Source organism: Meleagris gallopavo, chromosome 4, assembly GCF_905368555.1.
Source record: "Meleagris gallopavo chromosome 4, MGAL_WU_HG_1.1, whole genome shotgun sequence".
Classification (NCBI taxonomy): Eukaryota; Metazoa; Chordata; class Aves; order Galliformes; family Phasianidae; genus Meleagris; species Meleagris gallopavo.
This window is the reverse complement of record NC_139407.1, coordinates 20486970-20506971: the sequence shown is the minus strand read 5'-3', so window position 1 is coordinate 20506971 and position 20002 is coordinate 20486970. Positions and strand designations below refer to the sequence as shown.

At 43.6% G+C, this 20002-nt stretch overlaps 1 protein-coding gene across 8 annotated transcripts in view; it reads left to right on the top strand.

Annotated features, from left to right (window-relative positions):
* The first annotated feature begins 3252 nt into the window (after nt 1–3252).
* Nucleotides 3253–20002, top strand: part of TENM3 (teneurin transmembrane protein 3) — a 399330-nt gene continuing 382580 nt past the window's right edge. For 5 of the 8 annotated variants that reach the window (XM_085222460.1, XM_085222461.1, XM_085222459.1 and 2 more), the window contains exon 1: nt 3253–3651. The gene's annotated coding sequence lies outside the window, so the exon portion shown is untranslated. Of the gene's footprint in view, nt 3838–20002 lie in introns of all 8 variants that reach the window. The other 3 variants (XM_085222465.1, XM_085222463.1, XM_085222457.1) reach the window with 2 other exon arrangements.

The window sequence follows — 20002 nt, the reverse complement described above, 5'->3', positions numbered from 1 at the left end:
ACACCCAAGTTACCAAACCAAAACAGCAGATCACTGTCCCTTGTTAGAGCTTTGAGTTAAATGTGCATTTCCCAGGCTGCATTTATTAGTGGTGTCTTCTGCTTGGAGGAGTTCATGGCAGGGAGAGGGGAAAAGAAAAGAAACAGACAAGGGAAAAGTGCATTTGGTGTGTGCTTTCCTCATTCTGTGTGTTTCTTCCTCCCCCCCCCTACCTCTCTCCCCCAAATAATCCTTTTCTGTAGATTTCCTTTGTTTGAGCAGTTAATTGGTGGAATTTGTTACAATGATTTTTTTTTTTTTCTCATGTTTCTTTCAGCTGGAAAGCTAGAAAGCGGGAAAAAAAAATTAATTATGAAGTTTCTTTGAAACAAGGCCCCTTTCTTCTTACAGAAATCATAAATTCTGAATAAATGTGACTATTATGGAAACCTCTGCATGCACACATAAGGTTTGTGTCTTGTCTGCTGAGTTGCTGTCGGTGCCTGCACTCCTCCCATCCCTGGGGCATATGGGTTGGCACCCCTGAGTGTTCTGGGGGGGGAAGTGCTGTACAGGCAACCCTACATCTTCTCAGCCTCGGGTACTGACTCATGGTGATGGCAATAATGGCCTCTCGTGCTGGCTGCTGCTTGTGAGCACAGGGTGATTGAAGTGACGTGCTGTGTTTTAAGGCCGTGAGTTCCTAATGCAATCCTAACCACAGAAGAAAGCCATTTCGGTATTCCAAATCACATGCAGACTCCTTCAGGTTTCTTTTGTAGGAGCCCAGTGAAGAGGGTCAGCAGTCGGTGCGGCTCAAGTGTGGCGTTTTCGCCAAGGGTCAACCTCGCAGATAGCTTTGTTTTATGCAGTGGAACACAAACTAATGTAGTGGAAAAGCCTGACCCCCATTTAAAGGTTGATTTGTATGATAATCAGTACATTTAGTGGCTTCAAAATGAATGTGTGTAAGGCCCTATCTTGCTTTAATTAAGGTAATTAAGACATATTTCCCTCTGCAGACAGCTATTTAATTTTATGGCTTCGTCAGTGATCAGATTCGAGTGTTTGTTCTACGATTTTACCACACTCCAGCCAGCGCCTTTCTCGCTCTGCTCCCGGCAGCCCGGCACGCTGCTGAGAAACCGGGCAGGTGTCTCCGCCCGAAGCTCCCCCTGCATGCCGGAGAGGAATTTGGGGCAGGGCTCAGGGCAGGGCGCACGGCCTGGCACCCTCCTTCCGCCCCACTGCGCTGCGCGGGGGTAGCGCGGTGTGTGTGAGGGGCCCCGGGAGCGCGTTGGGCTCGGCCGAGAGCGATGGGGAGCGGGGGCGGCCAGGTGCGGACTGCGGGGAACTCGGTGTTGGCACCTCGAGAGGCGGCAACGGGGCTGGAGGCAGTTTCTCTCTGCATTCGTTGTGGACGAAGGACGTTTGGCAACGGGGAGGCTTTGGGACGCGTCATTTTTAGACGGGCGAACGTGACTCCAAGCGGGGGCGCGGGTGGACGCGTTCAGAACATTTTCAGAAGTTCGGAAAGAGCGCGGACGTCCCGAATTGGCCCTATTTTGGTACTCCCGGTAGACGAGTGCGGGAGCAGCACCTTCGCTGGCACCGACTGTTCTCTAAGGCTTCCTGGGAGTCACGGAGAAACAAAAAACCCAGGTCGCCAGGGCGTGCACGTGTCCTTTTGGTGTTTTCCTACCCGACACAAAGCGCAATGGCAGCCCAAAGGAGTGAGGAAGGGCAGCGCGGTTCTTTGAGATGGGATGGGTGGCGTAGGGTGGGACCGCCCGCACCGCTCCGCACGTCCGCGCAGCGCCCGGACCTGGTGGGTGTGGATAAGTGTTTGTCATTCCGTGTTTATGCGGGGGGCTTCGCACGAGCGAGGAGCGATACAGTTTTCCTGCTTGGAACGCGGTGACCCGTCTGAAGCGTCTGTATTCAGGGCGCTGAAAAGTTCTGTTCCGGAGGAACGGATCGAGCTGGATCGTGCGAGTGGCAAAGCGAGTGCAAAACGCACCTCTGTGTTTGCGTCTGCAAAACGTAACTTACAGTTTTGTGTTAGAAGGCCAAAAAAAAAAAAAAAAAAAAAAAACAACAGCAAACAAACAAAACAAAAACAAAAACAAAAACAAAAAAAAACAAAGCCGCGCGCGTGTAGCCGTAGCTCTCCCAGGTGTGCTTTAATTCAGCAGAAATACAACTTTGTACACTCTGCAACTTCAATTGCAGCGTGTGGCTCAGAGCAGGGCTGAGGTGTGCCGCCTTTCCCCGCCGTGTTTTGTGCCGAAGAGTTCCGCGCACATCACAGCTGTGCCCGGGGGGAGCCTCCGCCGTGCGCGGTGTTTGAGGTGGAGGTGGGGGCGGCCCCGGGCCCACCTGCGCGGGGCAGGGAGGCACAGCTGCCTCGCTGGTGTCGGTGTCTTCAAAAATACCCTTTCCCAGAGCGCTTCTTCTCTGTAACTCGAAGCAGTTACTCGGTGGTAGTACCGCTTTTCCGTTAGAAAACACCCGTAGCGTTTCCCGTGCGCTCAACCTTATGAATTACACTTAGAGGTGTCGGATACGTTTGCGATCAACCTCGCTGCAGAACGGGGCTGCGCAACCTGGGCGATTTCTTTAATGTTTGAGGTCTATGATACACCGATAGTCATCCCCAGGTGCCGGCGCCGTCCCAGGGCGAGGGTGTTCAAGGGCGTGGGTTCCCCGAGAGCCTTTGGGGCTCCGCGGCCCCGGCTGAGTTAAAGACTCGGAGAGCTCGTGCGGGACCCGCGGAACATGACGGGGAAGGGAGAGCAACGGGAACGGGGCACCGGCCTCGGGGAGGTGGGCAGATGCGAGCGCCCGGCGTGTGAAAAGTTACGGGGCCGCTCCGGGCCGGGGGCCGCCGGGCGAGCGGGAGGCGGGCGGCGGCGGCTCTGGGCTCCGCCTGGGTCGGGCGTCGTCGGGCCGGGGGCTGCGGATCTCTTCCCCGGGCCGTGCTTCCACGCGTGCGGACGGGGACAAGAGGCGGGCGCGCGCCCGCTGCCTCGGCCACCGCGAGGGAAGGCGCGATGGAGCCGGGCAAGTTCATCAGCGCCTGCAATCGGCGGCTCGCGAGCCGCCCTCACTGGGCCGGGGGGGCGCGAGGAGTCTCTCATCAGAGGCGGGCGGGTGGCCCCGGGCTTCGATCGCGCCCGGCGTGGGACTGACCACCCCCCCCCCCCCCCAGAGCTCCGCCACGCCGCGAGTGGGTGCGGGCGCGGCTCCGCCCCCGGCCCTCCCCGCCCGGCGCGGCGCCACGGCCCCTCGCCCTGCCCTCCCGCGGCCCAGCTCTGGCGGGAGGAGGCGGGCGCAGGAGCTCCGCGGGGCGCGCAGGCCCCCGCGGCGGGGGCGCGGGCGGCGACTCGCGGCCCTCCCTCCGGCCGGCCCCCGGCCCTCCCCCCGCCTGTCTCCCTCCGCTCCCGCCCGCCCGGCCTGACAAAGTGCTGCCGAGCGCCGCTCTTCCTCGCGCCGCTGCCGCTGCCCGGGCGCGGAGGCGGCGAGCTCGCGGCGCGCACGCGGGGAGAGCCGCGCTCCGCTCCGGAGTCGCTCTCGCGCCCGCCGCTCTCGGGCTCGCGACGTGCGCGGACGACGGTGGCTCCCGCACCCGTTCGCCGCCGCGGTGAAGGAGGCGCGGCGGAGCGGCCGCAGGTACGGGGGGCAGCGCGGAGCGGGAGCGGCGGGTGCGGGGCGAGGGGCTCCGCCGAGGGCGGCGGGGACGCCCGGCTCAGGCCCGCCGATCGCGGGGAGAGGACTGCGCTGTTCCCCGGGCCGGCTCCGGAGCTCCCGGGGGCGACTGAAAGCGGTGGCGCTTCTGGTTGGCGAGAGCGGGGAGAGGTGAGAGGCTCGCCCGGGGAAGTTTGCTGTGGGCGGGTAACTTAGTTGCCGCGAGCCGGGCGCGGGTGCGTGGGGCTGCCCGTCCCCGTGCTCTTCTGAGGGCACCGCGTGCCGGGGCCGCTCCTACGGGGCGTTGCGCTTTCGGATGTCTCGGGGAGAGGAGAGCCGTGAGCAGGGAACGCGGGTGGCCGGGGCGGGTGAAGCCGCTTCGGGAGGCTCCGGGCTCCTCGATTTGGCCGTTTTCCCCCGACTTGGAGGTACGGAGCGCCGTCGTTGTTGGTGGGGCTTAGAAGTTTTATGTTGCGAAGTTGTTTTAAAGCAAAGTAATGTAGCGAGATAAAACACACACGCAGACGCTTTTATGTGCCCGCACGCTGTTAAAAGTTTTAACAGTAGCTATTTCTGTAAGATGCATCGTTCTGGGCTCATCTAAATTTTCAGGTTAAAAATAGTTGTTTGCGTGGTTTTTTTGTTTTGTTTTGTTTTGTTTGTTTTTTAATAAGGCAACTTTAGCAGCTCTATTTTTATACTTCCTAAATGTGACGTGCCCTTCCCAGCTGGCCCTCCTGGGTGGATGCCTGTGCGATTCGATGTGGCCGCTACCTGCTCCATTGCATGTGTTCCTCCTCCTATGAAGTATTTTGCATCGTTGTGTCGAGGAGTTAAAGGAATATTTCTCTGTCCTAAAACTTAGCAAAGAGCCTAGCAAAGAGCACGCTGAAGTACTGTGCTCCTATGCTTGGTTATGGTACAGAAGAGTTAACTGTAAACCACTTAATGATGACATGATGAAGTTTCTCAGATGCCCTTTCCTTCCAAAATAATGTAAGCATTATTCAGAATTATTGGTATCTCCATATCCAGGAGATTGGCTTCAAGTTGCATATAAGGAAAGATTTTTATAAAGTGTAATTTTTTCTAATGTAAGAATGGTTAGCAAGAAATGGTCCTATGGAAGGATGAACGTATATAGAAAATATATCACTTCAATTTCAGAAAAAGATTCTTTTTTACCCAACCCCTTTTATTGAAATTTCTGCGTTAAGTGTTTTGGGGATTGCTGGGATATTTTCAATGGTGTCACAGATCAGGGGAGGAGGAAAAAGCATCAGCACTGAAGGGTGTATACTTCTGATTAAAAAGTAGAATCAAATGAGTACATGAGCGAACGCTGACCTGAAAGGCAAGAGAAATACTTGACCATGCTAAGAAGATTCTGTTCGTATTTGTTGGAGAGAAAAAAAAAATCCAGAGTAACATCTCTAATCCAGTTAGCAAGTTAAGACTGGTACTTCAGTCAAATCTCTTTGAGCCAGCAGTAATTATTCTCCGTTCAAATGGAAAAAGGATTTAGTAATAGAAACTGGATTTAAAGTTGCAAATCAATCCACAAATTAAACCCTCGGTTTTGATACGACCCCATTAAAATATGAGGAAATGCAGTAATAACCAATGGGAAGGTCTGTTTGTTGCTGCCCCTGCGGTCTGCCAGGGCAAAGGCTGAGATCCTGAGCACCTCCAGCCCCAGCTGCAGTCAGAGAGGCTCATGCTGAGCCCCAGGGGTGGCTGTGGGCACTGCCGCCAGCTCCCCTCTGTTTGGGGTTAGGCCCAGCGGCACCTTGGAGGAACAGGTGCTGCTTGTGGGGCCTTAAAAGGGAGCTCCAGAGAGCTGTGTGAGGCTTCAGGTCAGGAGCATTCTGTGTTTGAGTGATGCTGGGTGTACTGCGCATCGATCCTTGCGTTTCTGTTCCAGAACTGAGTGTATAGCAGCGTGCAGAAGGATACACTAAATACCTAAAAGAATTCTTAACGTATTTTTGCGGGATCTTGGATAATTGTGTTGCGTTTCTTGAAGACTTTCAGAGGCAGGTTTGAACTGCGGCACTACGCACTAGAGATTATTAATCTGATTAATCTACATCACGTTATTCTTGGTGTTACTTATTTATTTTTAAGAATAGCTTTATAATTCCTCTACTGAGTGAACACGTGCAAACTCTTTGATAGTGGCTCTATTTTAGCAGCTGTGGCAGTAATGTGCATTTTAAAACATGAAAACACTCCTGCACATTGTTGCAGTTGATGCTGCACAAAAAATTATCAGGGATAATTTTAGTGCATTCCAATGAGAAGCATTGGTTTGACTTAATGAGTGTTTCTTCTTGGGCTGAAGTACGTAAGGTCTTTCAGGACATTTGTGTACAATCCCTGTTCATCTGCTGAGAGGTGTCTTGGAATCGAATGTGTTCACTTAATGATAGCGCAGTATGATTTGCAAGGAGTTGTAGTGTGTGGTGAAATGAATTCCAAGGCGGTGCATGTACCCTTGCCAGCCAGTTCTGCAATTCAAAAAAGCCAACCAAACACAAAGTCATTTCATTTTCTGAGGTTGCATAGGCTTTGAAGAGTACTGTTGTGAAAATGTGTGCTTTAACAACCTTTCCTTTTCTTCATTCTAAAGCTGATTAATTGCTGTGTCTTATAAAACCTGATTTATTTGATACTTTTTTCATACCAAGCATTACCATTATGAAGCTCTTCTTATAATTGAGATTAATGTTTCTGAGCAAAGAAGTGGTTTGGAGGGCTGCATTCATTTTGAGTGCTGTTCTAATCAATTTCAGATAGAGCATTTCACAATGTATCAGTCTGCATCCAAACCTGCCTTATTATGTAGAATTAACTTGTTAGTGATTGATAGCAAGCCTGCTCCATCTTGAGGAGTGATTTGTTTCAAAACAAGTGTTATGGCTTCCAGCAGTTTGGGCGCAGGGTCAGTCTGCAGCCTGAATGAAGCTCCACAGAGCCATTAGGGCCGAGTGATGTGCTTTCCTGGAAACCAGAAGCACACCTACCTCAAGTGGAGCTCCTTCATCTGCTGCATTGGTCTCCGTGTGCAGCCTGGGCTGGTCGCACGCGTGGAGCGTCTCCGTGCGGCACTGCAACCTGACAGTGGGCGGCCACTGTGTTGCTTTGGAGAATGATTAGCTTCCCTCTTGGAATCAAAACTTAGGAGGCGAATCTCGGACAGCAAGGTGCGCCTCTACTGCACCTACACTTGCGCTGGTAATGAAAGATTGGTTTATTCTTTTTCTCTCTTTTGAAAGCAGAGATGGTACTTGTTTTGATATTTCCTGGAATATGTGCATGTTCCTCTCTCTTTGTACCTTTTGGTCTCAGCTTCACCGCCATTTCATTCTTAACCAGTGGTGTATGGCCCCATGTTCCTGATGAGCATGAGGCACAAATATTTAAAGTTTAGGAAAAACTAATTTCTGGATAGGGGGAGGAAAATCCCCCTCTTTTTTTCTTTTTTTCTTTTTTTTTTTTCTTTTTTTTTAATTAAAAAAAGAAAAAAAGAGGAAAAAATGAGTAAAAAGGCAAATGTTTGGGGAGGGGGAAAAAGTAGGAAACCTGTAAAACAGTAAACCCGGTCCTCAAGAGGTTTATGCATGTGAGTATATTACCAGGATAACGATTTCATTATAAATTATAGTTATTTAAGTATTTCATGCTAATTGTATTCATTAGTTTCTATAAGTTTGTATATTGAGCAAATTACATGAGTCTTTTACTTTAAACGTGCTTGTAGAGAGTATATGTCAGGCTACAGCTGGAGCATTGCAAAGAAATATTTCCAGCCTTATGCAGATTAGACGCTAATAAAATTACTAAGTATTTACAAATAGCAAACCCTGAGTTCTCCATACCACTTATCTCAGTCTTTTGCTGTGGAAAAGCCGCTGTATCACTGCAGTTTCATTTTAAGGCTGTAACAGAAATAGCTGCTGCTGATTTAATGCGAAGGAAATCTTTAGAACGTATTCCAAGACAAAGATTACAGCACAGTCTGTCTCACAGACACACGTCTGCTGTCATAGGTGCACTTCTGTTTGCATGATACGGGCGTTCATCCTACCGTACATTTACTTCTGTTGTAAAACATGTTTTTTGCAAAGATGATGCTGAAATGATACAAGTAATTTGAGACAAACTGTTCTGTGTAATGCTATGGGTCTTGCAAAAGAGTAGATATGCTTTTCTCATCTAATTCAAATCCAGTGTAGAAGTTGAAGGCTAGCTGACCTAATTATTTTAAATTTTGTGTCTTTTGTCTAGGACATCTTGGGTTTGTTGATTCTTGATGTGTATGTTTGTGTCTGCAAGAAATTAATTGTAAACACGAGTAGAAAAATAAAAATAGAGGAGGGAAACGCTAACCTAGAAATTGGAAAATACTTACCAAATTCAGCACCAGTTTATGTACCTCTGAAATCAGTGAAGTTCCAGGAGTGCTCTGTTCGGCTGAAGTGGGGGACTGAGCTCTCTTTGTGTTAGAATCTCTTCATATAGTGCTTGAATATTATAGGTTGTAGTAGCAGCTTTGATTGAGTTTTACAGTAGACGTGAATGCAAATGCAGTCTTCATGTATGAAAGGAAACAGAACCAGTTTTCAACATGAGAAAAGATGTTAAATTATTTTTGTTGACTTTGTCATGTTTTGTTTTCTATTTTTCTTAGGGCATTTCTGGTAAATGTTTAAAATAGTAATGTTGTGTTAGCTAAGCATTATAATTAGATATATATGATGGTGTTTTTTGTTGTTTTTTTTTTCTTTTGTTTGTTTGTTTTTGTTGGGTTCCTGGCAAAGCACCAGAATGGCTGCAGAAATTTATAGTGCAAAGAGTATTTACCAACTTTGTCCATTTACTCTTAAAATAATTTATTTCAAGAGGAAGTACATATTTCTATAAAGGCAGACTATAGTCTTGTGGGAGAAGAAAAGCAAATCAAGTTGTTGTTCCTTTTTTGCCCCCTTGTAGTGTCATGCAAATGTGTATTTTAAGCTTCCAAGTGAAATTACCACTTCACGAAGCAAAGTTACAGTATGCTGCAATGTATATAATAGTGTTTATCATCCAGACGGAAAGGAAAAGGGATTTTCCTGTCACAAATTTGCCTGAAATTACTTTTAGAGTCCATTTCCTTTGATATAGAGATGTGAGTTGTTTTTAACAGTTAATACATCTTCTGAGCCTTTCAAGTTAAATAGAAAATTCTAATGTTTAGCCACAGTTCCCAATTCATACATGACCTCTATAGCTGTATTTTTGCATCTAAATTACAGAAGTGTAAAATGGCAGTTTATAAAATTTAAGATATTACAACTTTAATTTTACCCATGCCAACATAGAAAAATGTTCAGGAAAATGACAAATATTAATGTAAAATATCTGTTGATATGAAACCTGAAACATGTCATATTGAAATCAATACTGCTGTTGGTGTTATTTTCCAACAATGTGTTGAATTTCTAATAGTGTTTTTGACAGCAGTTAAGCCAAAATACAAAGGAATGAATGTGTTTTATTTCCATACTTGAGTCTTGACAGTTTCTGCTGTCTTAAGAAATCTCCTGCCAATGCTAAAATTGGTGCAATATAGATTTCAAATATTTTTCTTGGCAGGAATTGTAATAGTAACTGTATGTTGGAATTTTTAGAGGGAAGCAAAAAAGAAAACGTAAACAGCAGGTCATTTACCACAATGCAACAATAGTTTCTTCAGTCCTTAAAGCTTCTGGTACGTGTTGTCTGGGTTGTGGCGTGGGTGACTGCAGTGGTTGGAGAAATCATCGTCACTAATAAGTGTTACTTTAGATTAGCGAATGAAGGCCTGCAGCGTCCTTCAAAGGCCTCATCCATTCTCATTGTAATTCTTTGAACGTTTGTCCAGCCTTTCTAAAGAAATCACAGTGAAACTTCATGCTTATAGTGCCACAGAAACGGAGTGACCAGAGCTTGTCCTGAGAAGCTTGTCAGATAGTGACAGGAGCAGCAACGCGGCTGTAGCGCAGAAATATCAGATGTTACTTGTCACAGCTTTGCAAATTGTTCATTTAGTTAAATCTCTCTTTCTCGTCGTGTAATGCGTATGAGACTAATGAGTTCTGAGTAGCTTCAGAAAAGTAAACAGTATCACCGTTGTCTAGCAGAAAATCCAAAGCCAGATTGTTTTGCTAATCATTCTCATGCCAGTTCTGCCACTGTCTGTGCGCTGAGAAGGCTGGGGTAGGCGGAGTACTTTTGTTAAATGAATGGCAGCATGTAAATGCGTGAAGCCAGGACATGCCCAGCTAACGCCAAGCCTCAATGGAGACATTGTTATTTACCTTGTAGGTGACCAAGCGTGGGGCTTATACTCACAGGGCAGATTTCCCTTTAAATTTCAATTTCCCTTAACTCCTCTGCTCTGTGAACAGTTTACGTCTTCCCTGTTATAAAATACACGGCTAATTGCAAGGGGCTTTTGTGCCCCTGGAAAGTGCTGTGGCTCTCAGATGTTTTGTGCTTTCCATTGAAAGGGGAAAACCTCTGCCTGTTAGCGAACTTGGCAAGGCAGAAAATAATTCCTGTTGTTAAATCAGTTTTCCTTGGAAAGACGTCCTTTATTCATGCTGAATGCATCAAGTGCTCAATGGCTGCCCAATCCCCCAAAGGGACAGCCTGGGTTTCTGGGTGGATAGGCCAAGCTCATGGCTCAGACTTACGCCGTGGTGGCTGAGGGGAAGTTGGGTGCTGTGGCTGAGCTGCTGGCGCAAAGAGGCTGCTCGTAGTGGGCATTTGGGTGCTGCTTCAGTGGTAAAGAAAATGTCATCAAAAGTCTTGATGCTCAGTCAGCAGCTGCTTAACTCTGCTTGCTTGCCGTTGATCTCATTGCAGAAGACAAATGATTGAAGTTCAACAAAACGCATTTTGGGAGCACTGAGTGTTTGAGCTTATGTTTGAGAAGTGAGAGCAATAGGCTTTCAGACATATCTTTGAATTTTGTTTCTTTTCATTCATAGCTCGTTAGAAAATTAAGACTTTGGGCAAGGGAGTCCTTCAGCATAACGGTTTTCTTTCTTTTATTTTGGGCATGGTTTGACGCCATTGTTATGTGTTGTGTGTGTGGCTATATAGGTGGTAGCAAGGATTATTTCATTGTTATGTCTTGCTACGTGCTTGCAGTTGTAATACAAGCATTTGTAACTGTTAAATCTTCAAAAGTAGTAATTTAATTTTGATATAAATTGCTGACAGGTGAAGGTTTCCTGGTGCTTTTATGTACGTACGTGCATGCACGTGAACGTGTTGACCATTCAGTACAGTTGTTTGACTTGATAAGCACTGCAGATCAAAATTATATATATTATATTGGAAGATTTTTTTAATTATTTCTTTTTCCAGTTTGTCTAACAACTGCAGAAACACATTATTTGTGGCTCAAGCCATGATGTTGTGAAACGGCCAACCCATGAAACTCTTAAGTCTCTGGTGACATTTCCATGAGCGCTGGGAGTAGAAATGCTCATTGTCTCTCTGAAAGTTTGTAGTTATTTTTTGTACTATCAGGCCCTGAAATAACACCAACCTTGTAAAAAAATTCTCATGTTTTTGGCATGTTTTCACCTTTCACGTATTTTACCTGGACAGTAAAAACTAGCAACTTGTCTGAATATGTGATAACCCAGAGAGTAATATGTGGTCAGTAAAGTTTGGTTTTCATTTTTTCTTAAATGAAGAATATCTTAGTAGGAAAATGGAATGTCTACTCCTACTTTGCATGAAATAGTTGTAAATACATTTGGAAATGTGCAAGTGGCTTAAAAATGTGTAGTTGTTTATTCTTCTGTTAACTTTCAGTTAATTACAGAATGATACTGGGGTAATGATAGAAAACGTTAACAGTTTTAATGATATGTTTAAGAACAGTGCAGTCATTAAATTTAGTAAACTGAGTATGTGGACCTCATAAATAAATGCTGAAATATAATACAAAACACACCATGACCAAATTAATTAGTATGTTTAATCTAGTGGATTCCAGCTAGGCTGCATACAATATGGACATGTATTTAATTTCTAAATTTAATATTAGTTGCATAAGTCAACTCTCACTTACTCAGAGCAGAATTAGTAATAGAATAATAGAAATTTAATATCTTCTAGTGTTTTACATCACTTTCTTTTTCTAACAAGATGTTTTAACTCCATTAGGCAGAGATCTTAAACACTCACAAAAGACCTGAGGAGTATTGTGATGTTCCCCGCTACCTTCTCCATCATATGTCATCATCAGACGGTGGAATTCTTCAGGTCCAAAATTACAGTCTCATTCACTCAAAATGACTACACTCATTCAAATTCTTTAAGCAATCTTGTGCAGAGTATTTTGTATTTTCTAACCTGATGGAAACTTTTCTTTGGTTGCTTTGCTGTGGTTGTTATTTTATCGAGTTCTGTTTATCTGGAGGAGAGTAAATGTCATCTCAATTTTACATTTGAAAACCTTGTTTTTCAAATAAACCTGAAAATGCAGTGGTATTTTATTTAAATATTTTTACCAGTGAATAATCTTTTTTTTTTTTTTTTTTTTTCTCTCCTCAAATTGAAAGTATCATGCTGTTTATTGTGTGAGTTACAGAGCAACATTTTGCTTTGCGGTACAGATTTTCTTCAGTTTAGCTCCTGAATTCTTAAGTGCGGATTCTGGACAGAAATAGGAAATAGAGTGGTTTTGATATGTTTGTTATTGAGCCTAATTCTGCAAATCTCTAAATCTGTTTAGTTAGTAGGCCCAGTGACTTCAGTGAGATTGTGCAGTGAATAGGCATTGTGCCTGTGGTCAGTGCAGCTTGTTGCTTCCATAGGATATTCTGCTCAAGATGAGGAGGGTCGGGGAATAATCAATGTGATTTTTTTTGTAGGCATGGTTCTGCAGTTTAAGCTAGGGACATATTCTTGGGACTATTCCCAGCAAGTGCTTTGGTTGTTGCTTCCCAGTTCAGATGTTAAAACTTTTTACTAGCACAGACCTGATTTAATTACCCCTGTTTTGAGCACGTGTTTGGACAAGATGACCTCCAGAAATCCTTTCCAGACTAAATGAGCCTGTGCTTCTGTGCTTGCTGGCTACACTCTTTGCAGTCTGTCTTGGGGATGCTGGATTTACTAGTTCAAGCGACACATTGGAGTTCACTGTTGCTGATTATAATTCTGGTGATTCCATTTATGAGAGTAGTTTGGTTTAATGGACTCAGAATCTAAATTGTAGTTTTCCTGGTTTAATCAGTTATGATGAACTGATTTTTTTTTTTATTATTTTTTTTTTTAGTTTGTCAATCTTCATCCACCTTGCTTATATAAGATTGTTGTAACTCACTGGGAGGATTTCTAAGAATGGGTGAGCCCAGTGAGGACCTCCTGTATTTGAAACTCTGAGGTATTCTAGGAAAAGAGGTATTTCACTTCTAGACAGTTAGCTTTATGTCATATGCAGAAAGTACAAGGGCTGCACTAAAATGCCCTTTTTTTTCAGCTCTTATTTCAAGTTCCTGAATCGTTAAATAAGTTGCCCTGTGTTAGATACTTGATAAAATTATTTCAAATGTTAATGAAAACTAGTTTAACTTTAGTATACATGCCTGCTAACTATTGCACAGTGCTAACCTGACAATTTTAGTTGTTTGTATTACATTTTAGATGCGCAGTAACGAGCATTGCTGTTTATGGGCAACGTGATGTATGGAACACTTAATCAGCTTTTTTCTGACTTCTTGAGAGTAGATTAAAGATGATTATATCTCAGTTAGTATGAGAATCTTGAATCTAGGTTTTCTGTAATTTTTTTTATACAGCTTATTACAGAATGAACAAGAGCAACAGGTGACAGTATTACTCTTGCTGGTTTTTTAACATTGATGAAAGGAATAAAAAAGCAATAGTTAAATAACTACTTTTTGGGTCTTTACGTCAAGCTAGAGAGATGCTGCTTTTATGTCAGGTACAGTGCTTAAACTGAAGCTGCATTGTCTCATACACGTTGTATGTAAGAACACTTAAAATCTGTATGTCAAACTGAAAGCGGACTTGAACAATAGTTAGATACCCAAGATAGAAAATAGTGTGGGCTCTAGTCTACTGAACACAAGTAGTTCACCAAGGCTTGAAGAGTTCATTGCCTTATGAAGCACTTTTTTTTTTGTGATGCTTCAGTTTCATACCCTGTTAATGAAGGAAAATAAATGAAATAGTCTACAAGGGATTTCCTCTGAGGTGAGGCACCTTGAACAGGCTATCTTTGTGAAGGTCATTATGTCATGTCATGACCTCCTCTCCCTCGCTTTGAAAGCTGGGCACTTGCTGCAGTAGCTCTGCTCTGCTCTGTGAGAAATGCAGGCTCAGTTCGGTGATCTGAGCTTGGCAGCCAGGATCTCACACGGAATGCCCCAGCCAGCATGGCACTGACAGGTGCAAGAACATCGCAAAAGCACAGGGCACTGTAAGGGTTTATTTACCTGGAATTCAACTGCTTTCAGTTCTGCTTTGTTTTTGATGTGACCACTGAAATCATGTGATACGTGTTTCATTTCATGTAACTCTAGTTTCATGATCAATTTCAAGGCGAAATATTAACTCTGTGTCTAAATGAGATTTTGATTTTTATGATATGTAATCAGACCATTTAAAATCAATGTTGATTCAAATACACAAAAAAGCTTTCATAGGTTGATTTTTTTTTTAAGCTCTGCCTAAGATTTGTATTTCAGAAAAAATCTTCATATACTATTTCATTATAAACAGATTAACTGACAAGCTCTGTATCTAGTGCTGTTGTGAATGTTGTTGCTAAATACAATTTAAAAAATTGGAAAACGTGCAAAAATTGGGTCAGATGCATTTAAGTATTAACTCTTCTAGCTTACTGATATCTTCAAAATTGTAGGCAGAAAAAATCTGTAGTGTCTTTTCTTCTCTCGTAATACTCCAGCAGATTTAATATAACTTGTGTCCCAAGTGCTATGGTTCCCAAAAGCTTGGTCTTGATATTTCTTTGTCCCCTTCTGCAGTGCCACTCTCGTGAGCATTTCACTCAGCCCTGTTACATTTCTCCCTGATGACTGAACTCCCTTCTGGATACTGCTTTCTTCTACCAGAATATGGGTGATAAGACTTTTGTGTACCATGTGCACAAGCTGCTTGTTTCTTAAGCTCTTCATAACTGTCTTAAACAAGGCTTTGGCTTGGTTAACATATTAAGCTTTCACTTAATAGGCAGATTATATTGCCATTTAAAAACAAAGAGCAAGCAGTTACATCTCATACTCTTTACAGCCCGTCTTCAGCTCCTCTTGTCCTCTGCTTTGTACTATCTCAGCTGTTTGTTTGGCCATGGACTGGTTCGGAACAGCAGTACAGTTGAGAAATGCTAATTCCAAATCTCTGTGGGTTTTTCATTTATTTATATTTTGTTAGTGGCAGGCTTGTAGCCGGCTGGCTGACCCTGCTCAGCAGGCAGCCACAGTGCAGCGGTAGGTGCAAGGCAGGAATATGAGGGGGTAGGACTGCCTCTTCAGTGTCATTTTAAAAAAATAGGTACCAATTTAGCACACTTACTATATTCTCCTGACATAAATTAGAAACACCTACAGGAGAAAGGAGAATTCCTAGAAATGGCTTTGCAACTTACTTTTTCCCTCTCTGTGATTTGCTTTGTTTCATAGCCGCCATCACAGCAGAAAACTTTAAGGGCTCGGCAAGAGAAATCATAAATAAAAGAGAGGAAACTGAAGTACAAGAGTACCTTTTTTTTTCTTTTTTCTGTCCCAGTAATCGTATGTGTACATGCATACTGTAGAGCCACATGTTTCTTTTCATATATATCCCTTTTATAGAAGGGAAGGCAATAATACTGAGATTCCCCTGCTTTGTAATTGAATTGCAGTCATTCTCCAGGAGCTCAACCAGCAGCAGAACGGATGTTGCAGCAATCAGCAGCTGTTTAGTGAGAGCATGAGAGGGTTACTAGCCTTAGACTTTTTTTGTTTTTGTATGCCAATTTTTGGGGATTTGGTTTGTGTGTGTTTGTTTGGGGTTTCTTAAAAAACAAAGCCTCCTCTCCCTGCCAAATGAAAACCCAAACAGATGTCAGCAGACAGCATTTGGTAGCAGAGTTTCCTCAGAGTCTTTGCTGATTGTTTAGGGCTGGTGCAGCAACAGGAGATGCAACAGTTGATGCTGACAAAAGTATTTCTTGTTACAGACATCAATATGTTAAGGCTCTATGGGTGTTTGGACATTTTAGCCCTACCTTTTATTACTAGCTGTGTGACAGTAGGTAATTCTACATCCTGTGATGGGCTTATGCCTTGCTGCAGCATTCAGGCAGCACAGCTCAATTCCTGTGCTTGTCTGGAGGAGGTCACAGTCCCTTAGCTGTGGATACAGAAGTACTGATTTCTCCTGTTGTAGTTGTCCCGTTTTCCACAGAGCACGTAAAAGATTGGTTAGCCTGAAGGAGGGCAAAGAAGGGGACGCTTGTTTACAGCCTGATGCTTAGAGCACACATGCAAGAAGGGGAGAACTTAAGCTTCCTTTAGTTTGCTGGAAGTGTCCTTTTCCTTCATTTCTGTCAGTGTTCTGATGCTGACATGAGTACTGGTATGGTTTGGGGGATCAGCCTGAATCTTTCTTTCTGAAAGACTGTTATGAGTACACACACACACGTACATTTGTTTTGTTTTGTTTTTTTTTTTAAGTAAGTATTTACTAGTTCAGTTTGCAGCCTGTCTCTCAGTTCACAATACAGTTGCTGGTACTGGTGCACAAAGGGAAGGAATCAGTAGCCAAGGCTGGGAATAAGAAATCACTGAGAAGGCTGGGGATGCTTTTAAAGTGATTATATGGGATTAAAGTGAGCATGTAACTACAGCATAAATGCATTTGTAGTAAAAAGCTAGGTCAGGTAGAACTTGACTACTTCCTGCTTGTAAAGGATGCTACCCTCTTCCTGGTCCAAATCTGAGCTTAAGTGTGTGCAGCCCTTTCTGTGTCTGACTTCTGCCTCTCCCTCTGGAGGAGCAGTTGTCAGTTTGAGCCTTGGCTCAGATCATAATCCTGGATCACTTAGGGCTTGTTTTGTATGTGCAAAGGGGGAAAAAAAAAAAAAAATTAAAAAGAAATATACTGGATTTAAAAAAAAAATCCAACCTTTATTTCTCATATTGGCAGTGGCATAGTGTTTGGGATGTAATTTAGAATGTTATTCTCACAAGCACAGATGTCCTGGGATTGCTCTTATGACTCTAAGAGCGCTGTGCAGACGTGTGCACTTGTCTTCCCCTGTAAGAGCAGGGCAGCTGCTGCTGGGTAACTGTCACTGCAGACGCTTTCAGCAGTTCATGAATAAAAACTGCCAGTGGGGTTTAGTAGGTTGTGATAAAACTCATGAAGTTTGTTCTTATTTTACAAATCCGCACACGGAGGCAGTGAAAGATGATTTGCTCATTGTACCACAAGGGCCTATAGAATAGAGCCTTTACTCCTAGTTAGCCTGTATGAAAAGTGGCTTCTATTCTTTATATTCTTATTTTTGCTTTGTCCATTGTGTTGATTAGTGCATTAATTTGTCTCACAGCTTTCTGGCAGCGGTCCTGTGAAGATGACAATAATGTTGAGCTGTGTTTTCTCATTATTTGTCCTCAAATATGGCCAAACTTGTAAACTGAAGATGTTCTTTTCAGTATCTTCTGCCTTCCTTTGGTCTGAAAATGACCCATCACTGCTGCTTCCTCATTCCAGCATGGTTAAATTTCCTTGTGAAGATTTACTGGGTCTATTTGAAGAACTGAGACACTGAATAACTGTGTTATGAATGTTTTTAAGTGACAATCTCAGCATCTCAGAGAGTTTGAGTTATTTTTTACTGCCATTAGTGAAAACAGTGAATGTTTTAGGTGCAGCTGTGTGTATGCATGTTAGTAATGTAGACATAACGTTACAATAAGTAGTTTCAAAGAGTTCACATGAAGGTGCACAGCATCTACATTCTGAATGTGGATTATTTTGGTTCTTTTTTAGGTATCTCACCTGATAAAACTGAGAACCAGAGATGGAAAAAAATAGCGGTGGTGAAGGGCGTATGAGAATTGCTCTGTAGCTAGTCACTGACTGAGAGTGTCTTGTGATTTGGGAAATAGAAGTCTTGTTTTGGTATTATGGAGCTGGTATCAGGCACTTGGCTTTGCAGATTTGTATCGATCACAATTAAGATTGGGATATTCAAGACCGATCTGGACACCTACCTTTGCGACCTTTTGTAGGCAAGCTGCTTTAGCAGGGGCTTGAGCTTGATCATCTCTTGATGTCCCTTCCAACTCCTACAATTCTGTGATTCTGTAAAACGAGTATAAAATTTAACTTTACGCCACCCCTAGAAGTCTAAAAATCTGTATGTACAGGTGTGTGAACATATTTTGTATGGCTTGTCATCTACTAGTTGTAAGAAATATTTTTTAGTTTAAATATTACATTTTCAAAAAATTATTTACCTTTCTGTATGATAAGCTTAACTTTGCATTTATAGTCAAAACTTCAGAGAATTTTGATGTCTCATAGTAAGTTCCTGGAAAATAGCCAGGATGGTAAAAGGCATCCTCAGTGCTTGGACCATAGAGCCCCCAAAGTTCCTGGTGCTTTTCACAGCTATGGACAGCTTGCTTTAGCAGGGAGAACGCTTTGCGTGCCGCCTTTCCTCTCATTTCAGTTATGCAATGTCCTTGCAGCAGCTTGCCTGGGAAAGTAAATTTGGAGAAGTACGACTTGAAGCTGTCTTTAAGGAAGGGAAGCATTTCCCTGCGGTGAGCTGTGAGTCATGAGCTCTGCCTGTTGCTGTGGTCCCCACATTGCTGTGCAGATAGTGCCAAACCAATGTGTTGTTCTCTAGAAAATGTCAGAAAAGGAAATCTCAGTTCTGAGAGATGTCCTTTGTCTCCTGGTGTCTGCTGGTCACTGGTGAGTTGCAGTAAGTGTCTGAGGTCTGTTTCTAACTTGTCCATAGCGATGGCTTGATTGTTTTGTGGTTCTTTTGGCTTAAATTTTATAGGCTACTTTGGCTCATTATTATCTTGCTTTAAATCTTTTTTCCCTTTTTTTTTTCTTTCACGTTGTTTATTGCTTTCTCATTTCCATGTGCACTTTCTGTTTTGAAGAGTCACACAACATCTGTGACTGTAGCATTTAGCATTCAGGATTGCTGAAATGTTTAATGCAACTTGTGTTCTTAGCGCGGGGTGCCTGGCGATCCCACACAGTTCCTACAGCAGTTATTTATTGTCGGAGGGTTCTCAGTGGGACTCTAAGGCAGGAGGGCCTTGTCAAGCTTGCAGGCGCTCCCAGGACTGAGGGAGAAGCCGGTGGATGGAAGCAGGGCTAATTGGCCTGCAGGGAGAGGCCTTGCTCCAGGCGCTGGTGCCAAGCAATTCTACCTGATGGGTTTTCAGGCTTTGCCAACGTTGGGGAGTGGATGATTGTAGCTGCTGACAGCCATGTGAGCGGTAATGATCCAGCCCAGTCCCCAAGATTTTAATGAAATGGGAGAATTTCCTCCCAGGGTGAGGAATTGAGGTGTTAGCTAGCTGGCTGCTACAGTATCTCAGAAGTCTGAAGGTGAGAATATTTGCCAAATTGGTATTGCACACACATATGAGTGCTTGACTGTCAGTGCAGGCTGCTGTGTCCTTCTTAAGCAACGAGAGCATTTAGTTGAGCTGTCTGGTGTGAAGGTAGACATATGCCTATGAGGTCTGTGTCAGGATAACAAGCCCACTTGCACTAATATGTCTTCAGAAACTGACCTAGTCTGAGCAGTGATGGCAGCGTGACCTTGTGAGTGTGCATTTGCTCTAACTTTGATACAGGAGTCATTTGGTGTGCTGCTTTCTTCGTAAATCAGGTTGCCTCTGCCTTCTGCAGAGTCTACACTTTTCTGTTTCAAAATACCTTGTGCAAACATCTTTCTTTTTTTTTTTAGCCTTAGAATTGCAGAAATACGAAAGACACAGGGTTGCATTGTATTGGAAAATAAACAAAGCTAGTGTTCGTAAATAGCCAGCTTATTATTGTCTGTAGAATATTCTGTTACTAAGAAAATATCTCTACTTATATAATTGCTTACATGCTATATGAATAAGCCTATAAATATTTTAAGAGGAAAACTAAGAATTTTATAGATAAGTGTTCTGCTACTCTACTATCCATCTCTTCTCTAAGATCATTAACTGTACGTTATAGTTGGGATACAGTATGGCAAATCTGCAAAAGAACTAAAGTTTCAAAGGAGTTA